Raw genomic sequence first — 15,948 nt, 5'->3', positions numbered from 1 at the left:
CTTTTGGAAAGAGATATTACTTTGACTACTTGGAAATGAGAGAACTAGAGGGGAATTATCTTTAGCAAGGGCACCTGGAAAATGTCAATTTCATTCAAGTGTGGGGTGGGGTATCTGATACTCTGAGTATATATTCCCTCTTCAAGAAAGGAATATATTCTACTACTATCTATATTCTTCTACTGTTTTAGCAATTATGATAAGAATCCAGTTATTAATCCTGATTTATTCTTGGGAAAGAGTAGGTCTGGAAAATGTTATTTTTAAGTCTTCTTTTGGAATTTTGAATTCCTTTTTCTACTTCAGAATGACTGTACAAAGACTTAGAGATTAATAGTCCTTAGAATCTGCTTCTCCTGGTCCCCTTTGTTTCTTCTCTCCTCTTCTCTCCTCTTTGTACAGTCAAATGTAAGAGATGGGGAGGGGCAGGTGGATGGAAGGAGGTAAATTTTTTTGTTTCTTAAATTCTAATCATTGAAGTGTTTGGAAATATACCCCTAATTTTCATCGTCAAATCAAAATAAAGGAATGGAGTTTTGGGCCTATGTTAACTAGATAATTGCTTTGATTATTTGCTTTTCTTTGTGTAAAATGATGTATTGCTCAATGAATATAAAAATATATTAGTATTAGGGTAATTTCTTTATTTTGGTGTGGTTAAAATTTTCTGTTTCTACATAATAAATACCAAATTCCTTAGTAACTCTGTAGAACTTTTCTGTTTATACAGTATTCAAAGCAAGAAAAAAAGGGAAATAAGTTTTTACATAGAGACTATAATTATGTTTGTATGAAATTTTACTTGAAAATTTAAAATAGTTTGTCAGAAACAAACCTGTGAAATCACTATTTTCCCATTCATGTTCTCTTGTTTTGAATCTGTTAATTAGCACTGAAATATGGGCAAAATTCCAGATGGGCTTTGACTCTTAGTTTTTTCATAAGATAAAATAGTTTTGGATTAGACGCTAGATAATTTCTGGCATCTAGATGGCACAATGGATACAGTCCTGGGCATAGAGTCAGGAACACTCAACTTCCTGAATTCCAACCTGGCCTTAAACACATACTAGCTGTATGCTCTTGGTAAAGTCACTTAAACTTGTTTGCCTCAGGGGCAAAACAAGCTGAAGAAGAAAATGCCAATTCATTCTAGTATCTTCGCCAAGAAAACTCCAAATGATTCACAGAAAATTGGACAGAACTTGAAAAACAATAATATCTAAGGTGCTTTTCTAATCATCTATAGAATTAGCGTTTTTAAAAAATGTTTATATAATTTAAAAGGAAAAAAAAACAACCAGGAAATAAATTGTTATGGATAGGATAGAATTAGTATTATTTTTTTAAAAAATACTTGATATTTCAAATAATTTATTACAAGTAAACCTGTGAAATCAAAGTTGCCTATTGTTAGATCGGCCAATAATTACCATTGAAACATAGGTAAAAATCCAGAGGGACTCTTACCCTTAATTTTTTCATTTATTAAAAATAGGGGATTGGTTTAGAAACTGACATCTAAGGTACTCCACTTCTAATCTTCTGCAGAATCATCTTTTTTTTTTTTCCTTAAATATTCCCACAACTTAAAAAAATGCTATTATGTAACCAGCTCTATTAATTCAACTTTCTCCACATCTGTGTAAGATAAGCTAGTTTTATATTAAAATTCACTGAGAAGGCTCCCCAAATGAAGATTTTTGCTTTAAAATTTCATTTTGATACATTGACAGATATTTTCTTATTATATGTATCTTTTTTACATGGATTGGGGAAAATTCTGAGTATGAAATATAAAATCCAATCTTATTATTGTGATAGCATAACTCATAATTTATTTTTGCATAAAATGGAGATTTGTGCCTTCAACTTTGAATCAGAGTTGCTAGAGAGCTAATCAAATGAACACCAAGAGACTTAAATGCTAGTCTCACAATTATGGACTGCAGGGGGCACTGCTGTATCATGCATCTTATTTAGTGTTTTGAAGAAGGAAGGCTGAGACATTATTTGATTAAATAGTTCTGCAGGTTTAAGATATAGAAAAAGCACATAAACTATTTATAATCAATTTAAACTTTGAGAAAATTAGGTAACTGCATAAAATATTTATATGCAGTTTTTAAAAAATGAATGTTTCTTTTGTTGGTAAATCTGTCTTTCTCTAGCAACTGACTGCTTGTGGCTAAGAATTTTTATTTTTTTCTTATTTTTCTATTTTCAAAAATATTAACTTTTGAAACCAAGGTCTCTTGAAGGACAATGTATCTTTCTAGTGTTGCTTTGTTTAATGCACTTTGTCAAAATAAACAAAATATAAATAAAAAAGGACAAGTTGGTTCTTGGTCAATGTAGGCTTTAATTATAACAGTGCAATGATAAGGCTATACATAGTTAATCTTTAATCAACAAGCATCTGTTTAATTACAGAAGGCTACCATATATAAAATTTGAAACAAATCCCAATAAAATATCTCAAAAATCTAAATGCTAGTCCTTTGCAAATGACCATTTTAAAAAATTGAATCAAATGTGTATCATTATATATTATTAGATACATTCTTGCACTACAGGTGAAAGTATGGTATTGTATGTTATGATATGGTGTGATATAGTAGGGTGACATTGTAAGGTGTGGTATAATACAAAAAAGTATAATATAGCACAGTAAACTTATATTACTAATATTTGTTAATTTTCATGTATTTAAAAATCCTTTATAAATGCATTAAAAAGGAATTGTGTCATTGGATGGCATCATATAGATTTCAAAATGCATGTAAATTTCAAAAAGTTGTAATAACTGTTGATTGACTGCCATAACTGGTGTAATTTAAAACTGGTTTCCACCAAAACACAATATCAAAGACAAAGTAAAACCTGTTGTATCAGACAATCTCACCCATCAAATTAAAAGAGTAGATGAACAATTACAAATTTAATTTAACTGATATTTACTTCTATTGTTTTCTAGAGGGATGAAGATGTCTACTCTGTTTTCCACATTTATTAGTGTCTAACCAAACCTGGGAAATGACTACATACTTATTTTTAAAATTTTTTTTTGCCATATAAAAACTATCTCTTCCTCACCCCAAAGTAAATTGCTTAAGTCAGGGATGTTTTGCATTTTGTCCTTTTATTTCCATTTCCTAGCAAAATGCTTTGGAATGTAGGATTTAATAACTGCTTGTTGAACAAAATTGAATTATTGATGATGGTTTTGGAAAGAATTTGGAGTGAAAATTAGAATGCTGAAAAAATATTTTGAAGTGATGAAAAGAAAAATCTACAAGTCTGGCTTAAATAATTTATGTTTAAAAACCTCTGAGTAGATTAATTCAAAATTATCAATATTGGACTTTCAAATCCCTCAACTGGTGGAATAAGCCTTGGGTTTGAGGAATACTGTAAGGTTGACCATCACTTATACAGAAAATGAAAGGAGTTTCTGGATGCTTCTAGTTAGAAAGGAACTGTTAAAGGCATTATAGTTTCTGATCTTGGAATTTCTAACTGGAAAAAAAAGTAGATACATAAGGAGTGCATAAAGTGAAACATAAAGTTACACATTTAATAATTGATGTAAGAGAAAGGCAATGATGCAGTAGAAAGAACACTGGCTTTGGAGATAGAAGATTTTGGTTCAAACTTGACAATTATTAACCTGTGTTACGTCAGGTAGGTCACATAACCTCCCTGGGTTTCTCATCTGTGAAATGAATGAGGCTGGACTACATAGTTTCTAAAGTCACTTACAACTCTAAATCTATTAGCCTATTAATGTAAATGAACCCTGACTTTTGAAAATACTTTTATAATTCAAAAATCTGCCTTATATGCTTTAATAGATACCACAATTATGAGTATCACTTGCTATTTTGGGATTAATGAAATGTTTTGAGTTTATTTTTTAAAAATTTCTTTCAAAACGATGCATATTCATTCCATTTTTTGATCTCTAAGGACCTACTGTATAGCTGAAGCTGTAAAAAAAAAAAAAAAAAAAAAAAAAGAATAGAAAAACCCTTTAAATGTTAGATTAGCTCCATTAAAATAAGGTTGGCTTTGATGAACTCCTTTAAGGACATCAACCTTCATTGAAGGTGTATATTAATTGCCCAGTAAGGCATGGTCTGTTGTTTGATTCTTTAATTATATATCTAATTGGAAAAGATTCACAACATTAATTTGCAGTTAGGCTTAAAAGATGAACTGTGTAAGTGCTGAAATATTCCATTTAAATTATTTTAGATCAAGAAAGGTTGCATAGATATACGTATAGATGTATGTATGTATGTATGCATATATTTAACTTTGTTTAACAAAGAGTCATCTGGCTGCCTATCTACTATAGTATAATTATGGATTGCCTTCTATGGCAAGTCAAGAATCAAATATCCTCTGACCAGTATTCTGTTTCCTTATTTTGACACTAATGATGAGTAAATAGCCTATAAGACTGATCATCTATTTCAAATTCCATTTAACAACAAAAAGAGAAATTGAAAGGTATATTTAAACATTGTTTACTTTTCTCTTGATTGATATTATGTGCTTAATGGTGACAAATGCTGAATGATTATCTAGCACTTATGATAATCATGATTACTTTCTTACTATCTATAAAACCATCCACCATTTTCTTTCTGTGCTTACTGAATGGGTTTTGTTTTCTTGTGTGAAGCAAAGGCTCTGTGGGATACTGTATTCATGATTTTTTTTTCCAATGCATTTTTCTCTTTTTTGATATCCCATGAGATGCTGGTATTCTGACTCTATAAAGCAGGGGATGTTTGGCAATGCTGAATAACATCCACAAATTAAAGAGTGAAGATAATAATTTCCCAAAGAGAATCATATCAAGGATCCCAAGAAGTAATATACAAATACACACACACACATACACACACACACACACACACACACACACACATACACAAACACATACATTTTTGCGCCATCTATTTTATGAGAGAATATACTTAAAGGATTTTGGGGTAAGGAAAGTAAAAGATTCATTTTTATCTTTGAAAGAGGTATTTAATGCCTCTGGAGTCAAATAATATGTTCAGATCTTATCTCTGATGTTAATTGTCTATGAAAACCAAATCAAAACTATTTGGGTTTCAGGTACTTAAACTACAAAAAGGAGGATTTGAGATAGATGCCCTTTGATGTTTTTTCCAATTCTATATCTAGAATGCTGTGAAAATAATAGCTGGCTATAATCATAGCTGGGGTAGATGGGTAGCAGAGTAGATAGAGTGTCAGTTTTAGCCTGGAATTTGGAAAAATCTGATTTCAAATACAGAATTAGACATTTATTGCTGTGTGACACTGTGTAAATGAACGCTTTTTGCCCTAGTTTCCTGATCCTGAGCTGATGAAGGAAATGGTCATGCACTCTAATACCTTTTCTAGGAAAACCTCAAATGAAATCATCTAGAATTAGACATGACTGAAACCACTGAATAATAATAAAAATAGCCTTTAAAAAGCACTTTGAATTTTATAAAGCATATTATAAATATTCTCTCATTTATTTTCAGAACTACCCTGAACTATAGGCACTATTATTATTATTATTCCCATTTTGTAGACAAGGAAACTGAATCCGACAGGTTAAGTGTCTGAAACCACATCTGAACTCTTAACTCCTATATGTCTATCCTCTATTCCACTTAGTTACCTTTGCTTCCCATCTAAGTAGTCTGATGTGTAGTAGAGAAAAAATGCTGATTATTTTATCCATGTCATTTATGATTTTTTAATTTATCATTTTTATACTCAATCTTCATCTTTCAGATTGGAAATTCATAATCCTTTTAGTCCTTCAACATTCAGCTAAAGCACAGCTTCTATATGAAGTCTTTCCTAATCCCCTTGTACTAATATATTACCCTACTGACTTATTTATATTTTATATTTATTTTGTATGCACTTATATGTGTAGCTATATTATGTTCCCCAAATGGATCAAAAATCCTTGATAGCAGGGATCATTTTATTTTTTGTTTTGTTTTTTTCAACCCTAAGGCCTAAAACAGTGGTTAGCAGAGTAGTATTAAATACTTATTAATTTATGGTTCCCAAATAGCAGTGATAATTGCATTCATCTCAATCCCGTTAATAATTTTAGTTATTTTGACATGTGTGTAGGTGTACATGTATATACAAACACATATGCATATACATATTTACACATGTGTTTTCAACATTGTCTATTTTAAATATGGCAGTGCCTGATGGGTGAATAATGATTGTCAATTATCTCTTCTGTATAATATACTAGAATTATCTCTGGATTACTCTGAATAATCAAGATCTGATCTGTTTTTATAACTTGGGTTCATTAAAGGTATCATTTTCAGTTGTAGTGAAGATGTTCTTTGAGCTTTATAGCCAAACATGGATAATTAGATACCTCTAGTTAAAAGCCACAAGAGCAAAAAATGATAATTATTAACACAGGGAATAGGTGTTCATTCACCCTCTTTTGCATGAATATTTTAAAATAGACAATAGGCAAAATAGGTATTCAGATCATCTTGTCTATTAATGAATCTCAATATATAAATTGAATGATAAATTGAATCATTTTAAGACAATCACTAATTGTGCTTGCTTAATTAAAATTAATGAATATTATTGTGAATCCCTTTAAAAAGTTGAATCAAGCAACATATAAATAGCATGTATAGCACAAACTTCATATCAAAATTATATTCTATACTATGTTGAAATTTGGCAGAGGACTTCTTTTCTTTATTTATACAGGGAACTTAAGTAAAGTGTTACACAGCCGGGAAGTGTTAAATTTTTGAGGCTGAAATTGAACTCAGGTTCCTAATTCATCCTACAGAAAACAACAATTAATTAACAAGCATTTAGTAAACACTTACTACACCAAGTAAAGTAGCAACTATAGTTAAAAACAATTAAACAACAAAAAAAATCATTTTTTTTTTTTAGGGGCAACTAGGTGACAGTGAATAGAGCATCAGGCTTAATATCAGGAAAACAAGTTCAAAGCCATTCTTCGACTATCAGCTGTGTGACCCTCATCAGTTAAATGAATTAGAAAAGGAATTATCAAATCACTCTAGTATCTTTGTCAAGAAAACCTCACAAAAAATTATGAAGAGCCAGACATGACTGAAAAAAAATTAAATAGCAACAACACTGTGCCAGCTTTATGCTTACTCCCAGACATAAAAATGTGAACATAATTCTTACCCTCATAGAACTTGTCTTCTATTGGGTAACAATTATATTTTTCCATTATGACTTTCCTAGTATTCATTTTTACTCTTTTACCTCACTGCCCCAAACAAACCAATAAACTAATAGGAATTAAATTCTTGGCACTTCATTATCTAAAACATTCAGACAAATGGGTGAGCCTGGGGAAATGTAATGAAGCTAATTAAAAGGTAAAAGTGACAGATGCAGGAAGTAAAATTAAAAAGGCTAATGCAGAGCCTGTGTCTTGCCTGACACAAAGGAGAGAAGGTATATGGCTCTAATATCAGTCACCCAGAAAGAACAATTGCTCTTCTTTTATGGGAGTAGTAGGATATGTCCTCTACATCACTGTATGATGTAAAACAAGTCCTTCTGATGAAGGCCACTTTACAGGCCCTAGCTGCCTTTGATTATTTTGAAGACTCCCATTTTTCAGTTTAAGCAATGACAAATGCTAGATTTCTAATCAAATGGTTACTTTACTGAAAATTCAATGCTGTTTCTATGGCTAACTTTAAAGAGAACTGTTATACTAGTTTGGTTGGTATTATCCCATTTGCTCTTTCTCTTCTCCCCTATGTTGGGGGAACAAAGGAATAGTTTGTATTTTCTGATTGAAAAGAGGGAGGGACAAGGTATCTGTTAATTGCCTAATTAATCAAGAAGTATTTATAGATAATGATGTAAAAACAAAAGATACTAATTAAATATTATCTAAAAATATGTTTTTTTGTCATTATGTGTCAGGTATCATGCTAAGAGATGCTAAGAGATACAAAGATGAAATTATGGTAGCTTCTACTCTCAAAGATCTTACATTCTATCTGGACAAGCATGTATATATGCACATTCATATATATTGATGTAAAACATATATATATATATATATATTCATATAGGTATTGATGTAAGATAGATACAAATAGTACAAGGTAATGTCAGCATGGAAGAAGCTAGAAATTCAGTGTGCAGAAAAGGCCTCCTATTGAAGATTTTCTCTTGAACTAAGAATTGAAGAAAAACATGAAAGAAAGAAAGGTGGAGAGAAAGATGGATCTATCCACATTGATAGTTATGTGAAACATATATTTGGGGGAACAGATTAGAGTTAGGGAGAACCATTAGGAGCTTATTGCAATAGTCTAAGAAAGAAATGGCAGACTTGAACTAAGATGCCATTTATTTGAATGGAAAGAATAGGACATATATGAAAAGTTTTGTGGAAAAAAGAAATTATAGCATAAGGTGGCTGAATAAATGCAGTGAAAACATCTTTGAAGAGCATTATATTATAATATCCTCCTCAGAAACATGAGAGAGAATGCCTGAAACAATATGGAGAGGGTGGTTAATGACTCTCCAGATGGTGTGAGTAATTGAGAAAAACTAAAGCAATCCCATTTTGTCTGCAGTTCTTCTATCTTTTCCTTGATCCTATTTGTATTGCAGCCCTGACTGTATATTTGACTTTTCTTACTACAAAAGAAGCAAAAATCCTTTTTGTTACTTTTGGGATTCTGCTGGTGTGAGTGGGACTTCATTCCTAGTGAACAATTTTTATTATATTAGCTCGGCCTACCCATGAGCAAATGATATTCTTCCAATTGTCTAGATTTGACTTTGTTCATATAAAATTTTTTCTAATAAATAATAAAAATGGCAATTCTACCTAAATTAATTTGCTTGTTCGGTGCCATGCCAATCAAATTGACAAAAAAGTTTATAGCACTAGAAAAATAATAGCAAAATTCATCTGGAAGAACAAAAAGGCAAGAATATCAAGGAGAAATAGTTTAGTGGCACCAGATCTAAAACTCTATTTCAGTCATCAAAACCACCTATGTTGGCTAAGAAATAGACTGGTAAATCAGGGGAATAGGTTAGATATATATTACACAATAATCAATGATTATAATAATCTACAGTTTGAGAAATCTAAAGTCTCTAGTTTCTGGGATAAGAACTCACTATTTGACAAAAATTACTGGGAAAACTGGAAAATAATATCAGAAACTTGGGCATAGCCCTATATTTCACATCCTATTCCAAAGTAAGATCAAAATGGGTGCATGTTTTGGGTGATAAAGAGTGATAATATAAGCAAATTAAGAATGTGAGGGATAGTTTACCACCAGTTCTTTGGAGAAGGGAGGGATTTATGGCTAAAGAAAAACTAGACAACATTATGAAATGCAAAATGGATAACCTTTATTATATTACATTAAAACATTTTGTAAATTATACAAATGGATAATTTTTAGATGAATAAATTAAAGACATCTATAGACATATGAAAAAAATGCTCTAATTCACTATTGCTTAGAAAAATACACAAATTAAAATGACTGTGAGATACCACCTCACACTTCTCAGACTGGCTAAGATGACAGAAAAATATTATGGCAAAGGTGGGATGGGATGTGGAAATATTGGGATGCTAATGCATTGTTGCTAGAGTTATGAAACAATCCAACCATTCTGGAGAGCAATCTGGTATTATATCCAAAGAGCTATAAAACTGTGCATACCTTTTTATCCAGCAGTGCCATTACTAGGTCTGTATCCCAAGGAAATCATAAAGGAGAGAAAATGATCTGCATGTGCAAAAATGTTTGTAGCAGAAAAAAATATCAAAGTTCATCTGGAAGAATAAAAGGTCAAGAAATCAATGGAAAGAAAAACAAAAATATATGAAGGAAAATGGTCTAGCCATACCAGATTTTAAACTATTTTAAAGTGATCATTATCAGAACAATCTGGTATTGGCTAAGAAACAGGCAGATGGAGCAGTAGAATAAATTAGGTAGAAATTACATCCTAGTAAATGACCATAATAATCTAGCATATGATAAATCCAAAGATCAAAGCTTTTGAAAGAAAAAAAAAACTCATTATTTAACAAAAATGTTTGGGAAAACTGGAAAACAGTATGGCAGAAACTAGGTTAAGACCAATATCTTACACTGTATACCAAGATAAGGTCAAAATGGGTACACAATTTATATATAAAGGGTAATATCATAGGCAAATTAGGAGAATATGAAATAATTTATCTGTCAGGTCTATGGATGAGGGAATAATTTAAAACCAAAGAAAATATAGGGGGCATTACAAAATATAAAAAAATAATTTTGATTACACAAAATCAAAAAGTTATTTGCACAAACAAAACCAATGCAACCAAAATTAAAAGGAAAGCAAAAAAACAAAACAAAACAGGGAAACAATTTTAAAGCAATTGTTTCTGATAAATACCCCATTTCTCAACTCTATAAAGAATAGAGTCAAATGATAAGAATATAATCTCTTTCCAATAGATAAATGGTGAAAATATATGAATTGGCAGTTTTCAAAGAGATCAAAACTATCTATGAACATATGAAAAAATACTCTAAATCACTAATGTTAAGAAAAATGTAATTAAAAAAACCTCACATGTGTCAGATAGCCTAATATGATAAAACAAAGTAATGGATGTTGGAGTGGAGATGGAAAAGTTAATTGGATCATGAATGCACTCACTGCTTCTTGGTGGAGCTGTGAACTGATTCAATCATTCCAGAAAACAGTTTGGAAACATGTCCAAAGGGCCATATCCTTTGATCCAGAAATACCATTGCTAGGTCTATATTCAAAAGATATGCAAAAAAGGGAAAGAGAAATATTTGTACAAAAATATTTATAGCATATATATTGATATCAATATTAAATACTGATATATAATGATTAAGATTTAAAAATTGAAGGGATGTACATCATTTGGGGAAAAGATAAATAAGGTGTGGTATATGATTGTGATAGAATATTATTGTACTATTATTTTTATACATATATATATATATATATACATATATACATATGTATATATGTATATATGTGTGTGTGTGTGTGTGTGTGTGTGTGTGTGTGTGTGTGTGTGTGTGTGTATTTTGCAAAATTCCATTGCAGGAAGTCTGACAATCTAATCAAAATGGATGAATATTTCTAAAAATATAAATAGCCCAGGTTAATGGAAGAGGAAATAAATTACTTTAATAATTCATTTTAGAAAGAGAAATTGAAAAAAGCTATTAATGAACACCCTAAGAGAAAATATCTAAGCCCAGATGGATTTACAAGTGAATTCTACCAAGCATTTAAAGAACAAACAATTACAGTGTTAGGTAAACTATTTGGAAAAATAGGTAAAAAAGGAGTACTGCCATATTCCTTCTATGACACAAATGTGGTACTGAAACCTAAACTAGAAGAGCCAAAACAAAGAAAATTATAGACCAATCTCCCTAATGAATATTGATGCAAAAATTTTAAATAAAATATTAGCAAAGAGAGTACAGCAACTTATCAGCAGGATAATACACTATGACTAAGTGGCATTTATACTAGGAATGCAGGGCTGGTTCAATATCAGAAAAACTTTTAGATAGTTTTCAACATTCACCCTTGCAAAATATTGTGTTCCAAATTTTTTCTTCTTCCTTTTGCCCATCCCTCCCATTAGAAAGCAAGTAGTCTAATATATGTTAAACATGTGCAATTCTCATATACATTTTCCCACAATTATCAGGGTGCCCAAGAAAAATCAGATCAAAAAGGAAAGAAAATGATAAAGAAAACAAAAAGCAAGCAAACAACAACAACAAAAAAGTGAAAATACAATGTTGTGATCCATATTCAGTATCAAACAGTCCTCTTTCTGGCCTGAATCACCTCATTGTTGAAAAGAGCCATGTGCATCAGAAATGATCATTACATAATCCTGTTGTTGCCATGTATAATGAGCTACTGATTCTGCTCATTTCACTTAGCATCATTTAATGTAAGTCTTTCCAGGACTCTCTGAAATTATCCTGCTGATTTTTTTCTTATAAAACAATAATATTCCATAACTTATTCAGCCATTCTCCAACTGATGAACATCCACTCAATTTCCAGCTTCTAGCCACTATAAAAAAGGACTTCCCCAAATATTTTTGCATATGTAGGCCCTTTTCTTTTTTTTTTAACGATCTCTTTGGGACATAAGCCCAGTAAAGATACTGCTGGATTAAAGGGTATACACAGTTTGATAGCTCTTCGGGCATAGTTCCATATTGTTCTCCACAATGGTTAAACAGTTCACAACTCCAACATTTCCCCCACATCCTCTCCAACATTTTTTGTTATGATTACCTTTTCCCATCATCTTAGCTAATCTGAGATGTGAACCTCAGAATTGTCTTAATTTGCATCCCTTTGATTAACAGTGTTTTAGAACATTTTTTTATATGGCTAGACATGGTTTCAATTTCTTCATCTGAAAATTGTCTGTTCATATCCTTTGACCACTTACTAATTGGAGAATGGCTTGAATTCTTATACATTTGAGTCAATACTCTCTATATTTTAGAAATATAATGTTAATTATATTTTCTTATCTTAAATATAAGGATATATTATATTTTACATATTAAATCTTAATACATATTAATCTTAAACAGTCCTCAACTCCTATGGATTCTACATTGAATACATTGAATCTCATCTTTGTTCCCATGGATATCTTGGTATTACAGACCTTCATTCTTCCTTACTTGGAACTTTACAGCAATTGCCTAATTGTCTCTAATCTTTCCTGCCCACAATCTAATTGATCTACTACTGTGAAAATATTCTTTCTCCTGCACAATCTGTAAGTCTGTTAAAATGATTTCAACATTAAAGTCTGTTTTCTCCTCAAAAATCTTAAGTGATAAAAAAAAATTAAGTGATTCTCTCATCTACTTGAGTGGTTTACAATTTCATTCAAACTTTTATCACTTTACAATCTGGTATCAATTTATTTTTCTGGTTTTAATTTTGCATTATTCCTTTTCATATGTTCCAACCAAAGTGAAGTTCTCTTTATCCTAATGAGGCACTCGATGCTGTTGTTGATGTTCTCTCTTCTTCTTTCTCTTTATCTGTTGATTTCCTACTCACCCTTCAAAACACATCTCAAATGTTACTTTTCTGAAATCTTCTCTGGTCTTCTATTTTAAAATGGTAGCATCTTTTTTCTCTTGACTTTTTAATCAGCATTTTGTCTCACACTTCTTTAATTTGATTGAATGTGGCATTATGAATTGTGATAACTTGCATTTCTCATTTATGCTCCTACTAGTTTATGAGGGCATGGACTATTTTATATTGGATCTCTCTTCCCGTGTTTAGCATAGAGTTCTATGCAGAGTAGTACATTCTGTGATGTTAATGGCCATATAATAAACTGACCAAATATTTTCTTTGATTAGGTTAGTATTATGCAGTGGATTGTTGGGATTCTTACTAAATAATAAGAACCATTTCATAAGTCAAAATTTAGAACCTAAGATAATATAATATGCTAATATCTAAAAAAAGTAGAGTACAGAATTAACTAGCAGTGACAAAATGGTAATAGCAGAAGTCATGAGCTACATCTATATTAGAGGTCTGTCATCTGTTAATTCGTGACTTTGGGGGTTCAGAATTATCCTATTCTTACATATGAAGGATCCTCACTGATTCTAGTCATTAACAACAAACAAAATAATTACAAGGATGTAACAAAAAGAGAAGGGAGAAGATTTGAATTAAGAATTTACTGATTAGATGTTGGGCTAATCTTAAAAATGCTACTACTTCTTTCATCTTTTAAGGATATAATTTAATTAAAACAACTCTGAGATACCACTTCACACCTATCAGATTAGCTAACATGACATAAAAAAGATGTTGGAGGGGATGTAGGAAAACTGAGATACTAATACATTTTTGGTAGAATTGTGAAATGATCCAACCATTCTGTAGAAAAATTGGAACTGTACTGCATCATACTCTGCATAACTTTTGATACATCAGTGTCTGTATCCCAAAGAGATAATAAAAGAAGGGAAAAGACGCACATGTGCAAAAATGTTTGCAGTGACAAGAAACTGGGAACTTATTAGATTAGGGAATGACTGATTAAGTTATGGTATGTAAAGGTTAATGGAATAATATTGTTCTACAAGAAATGATGAGCAGGCTGATTTCAGAAAAAAAAATGAAAAGATTTATGTGAACTGTATTAAGTGAAGTGAGCAGAACCAAAAGCACATTATACATTGTAACAATAAAAATATGTGATAATCAACTCTGATGGGCTTGGCTCTTTTCAACCATGAGGTGATTCAAGTCAATGCCAATAGACTTCTCATAGAAAATGACATCTGCATTCAGTGAGAGAACTGTGCAGACTGAATATGGATCAGAGCATTGTATTTTTAATTTTTTTTGGTTGTTATTTGTTTGTTTTGCTTTTTTTCTTTCTTATATCTTTTTATCTCTTTTGATCTAATTTTTCATTCACAGCATGATCAATATAGAAACATGTTTAGAAGAATTGCACATGTTTAACCTATACTGGATTGCCTGCTATCTTGAGGAGGGGAGAGAGGAAGAGAGAAGGAGAAAAATTTAGAACACAAAGATTTGCAAAAGTGAATTTAGAAAACTATGTATGAAAACATGTATTTGGGAAAGTAAAAAATATCGGCTTTGGTAATATGATTTGGTAACATGAAACTGTCCTAAGAATGTGGGAATAATTATTACCTTTTAGTACTTGAGCTCAAAAACTTCACTTCTTATTTATTTGTGAATCTTTACTTCTAAATGAAAATCACTTCTCCAGCAAATCTATTTGATCAACATTTTCTGAAATCCTGTGTTATCTGTAACTCATGTTCATATAGCCCAAATACAGGATATGCTACCAAACAAGAAGAAAAAGCATGATTTATCTCAATTAAAATCCATTTGCAAATTTATTTTTATTCTCTGGGAACATGGGAGAAAATATACTCTAAAGATCTACACTGAATTTTTGTCATTTATGGAGCTATTGATGTTTTAATTCATTTTCTCCTAAAATGCCTGAATTTTATTATTATTAATTTTTATTATTTATTTATTTTTTTTAGGATGTAACGAGCCTAACAGTTACATGTTATTAGAATAAACATAAAGACTAACAATAGGGATCAAAAAATAAACAGAACTAATGTAGAACAAGAGAGATGTAGAACAAGAGAGATGTAACTATGTGGCAATTTATGTAAAACCAAACAATACCAAACTAAACTAAAAATAAAAACAAAAAATTAACTTGGGTGTCTTAGTGGTCTATAAACTCAACAGGAGTAACAGAAGTCAAGACATAAAAGACCAGAATACCTAATCCTAATAAGTATGCAAATCTCACTTACTATGTAGTTCTTGAGTAAACTAAGGTGAATAAAAGCTATTTAAAATAAATCTGGGATCTCATTTCAGATAATAGGCAAGCAGTTTATTAATCTAAACTTTTCATTGGTGATTCAGAACTGAAAGATGCTGCTAAACTGTCTTAATATATTTTCATATGATAGATAAGGAGACACAAAACACTATTTTAAAAATAAAATAATGTCATTAAGGAATAAATAGGATATGAAATTATCAAGGCATCAGATGAGATCTATGAATCATGGAGATGAGCAATATTTTTTTTTTACACTGAGACTGGTTATGTCTTTTTTGATAGCCATGATATATATCATATTTAATATCAGATGATATGACTATGTTTCCCATAAGGAGCTTCTAGAAAGCATCCAGCTTTCAGGCATTGAAATCATGATTGGGATAAATCAACTTTGCTGAATAGGTCAAATA

The sequence above is a fragment of the Sminthopsis crassicaudata genome, chromosome 4, assembly GCF_048593235.1.
Source record: "Sminthopsis crassicaudata isolate SCR6 chromosome 4, ASM4859323v1, whole genome shotgun sequence".
Classification (NCBI taxonomy): domain Eukaryota; kingdom Metazoa; phylum Chordata; class Mammalia; order Dasyuromorphia; family Dasyuridae; genus Sminthopsis; species Sminthopsis crassicaudata.
Note: the sequence above shows the minus strand (reverse complement) of the source record.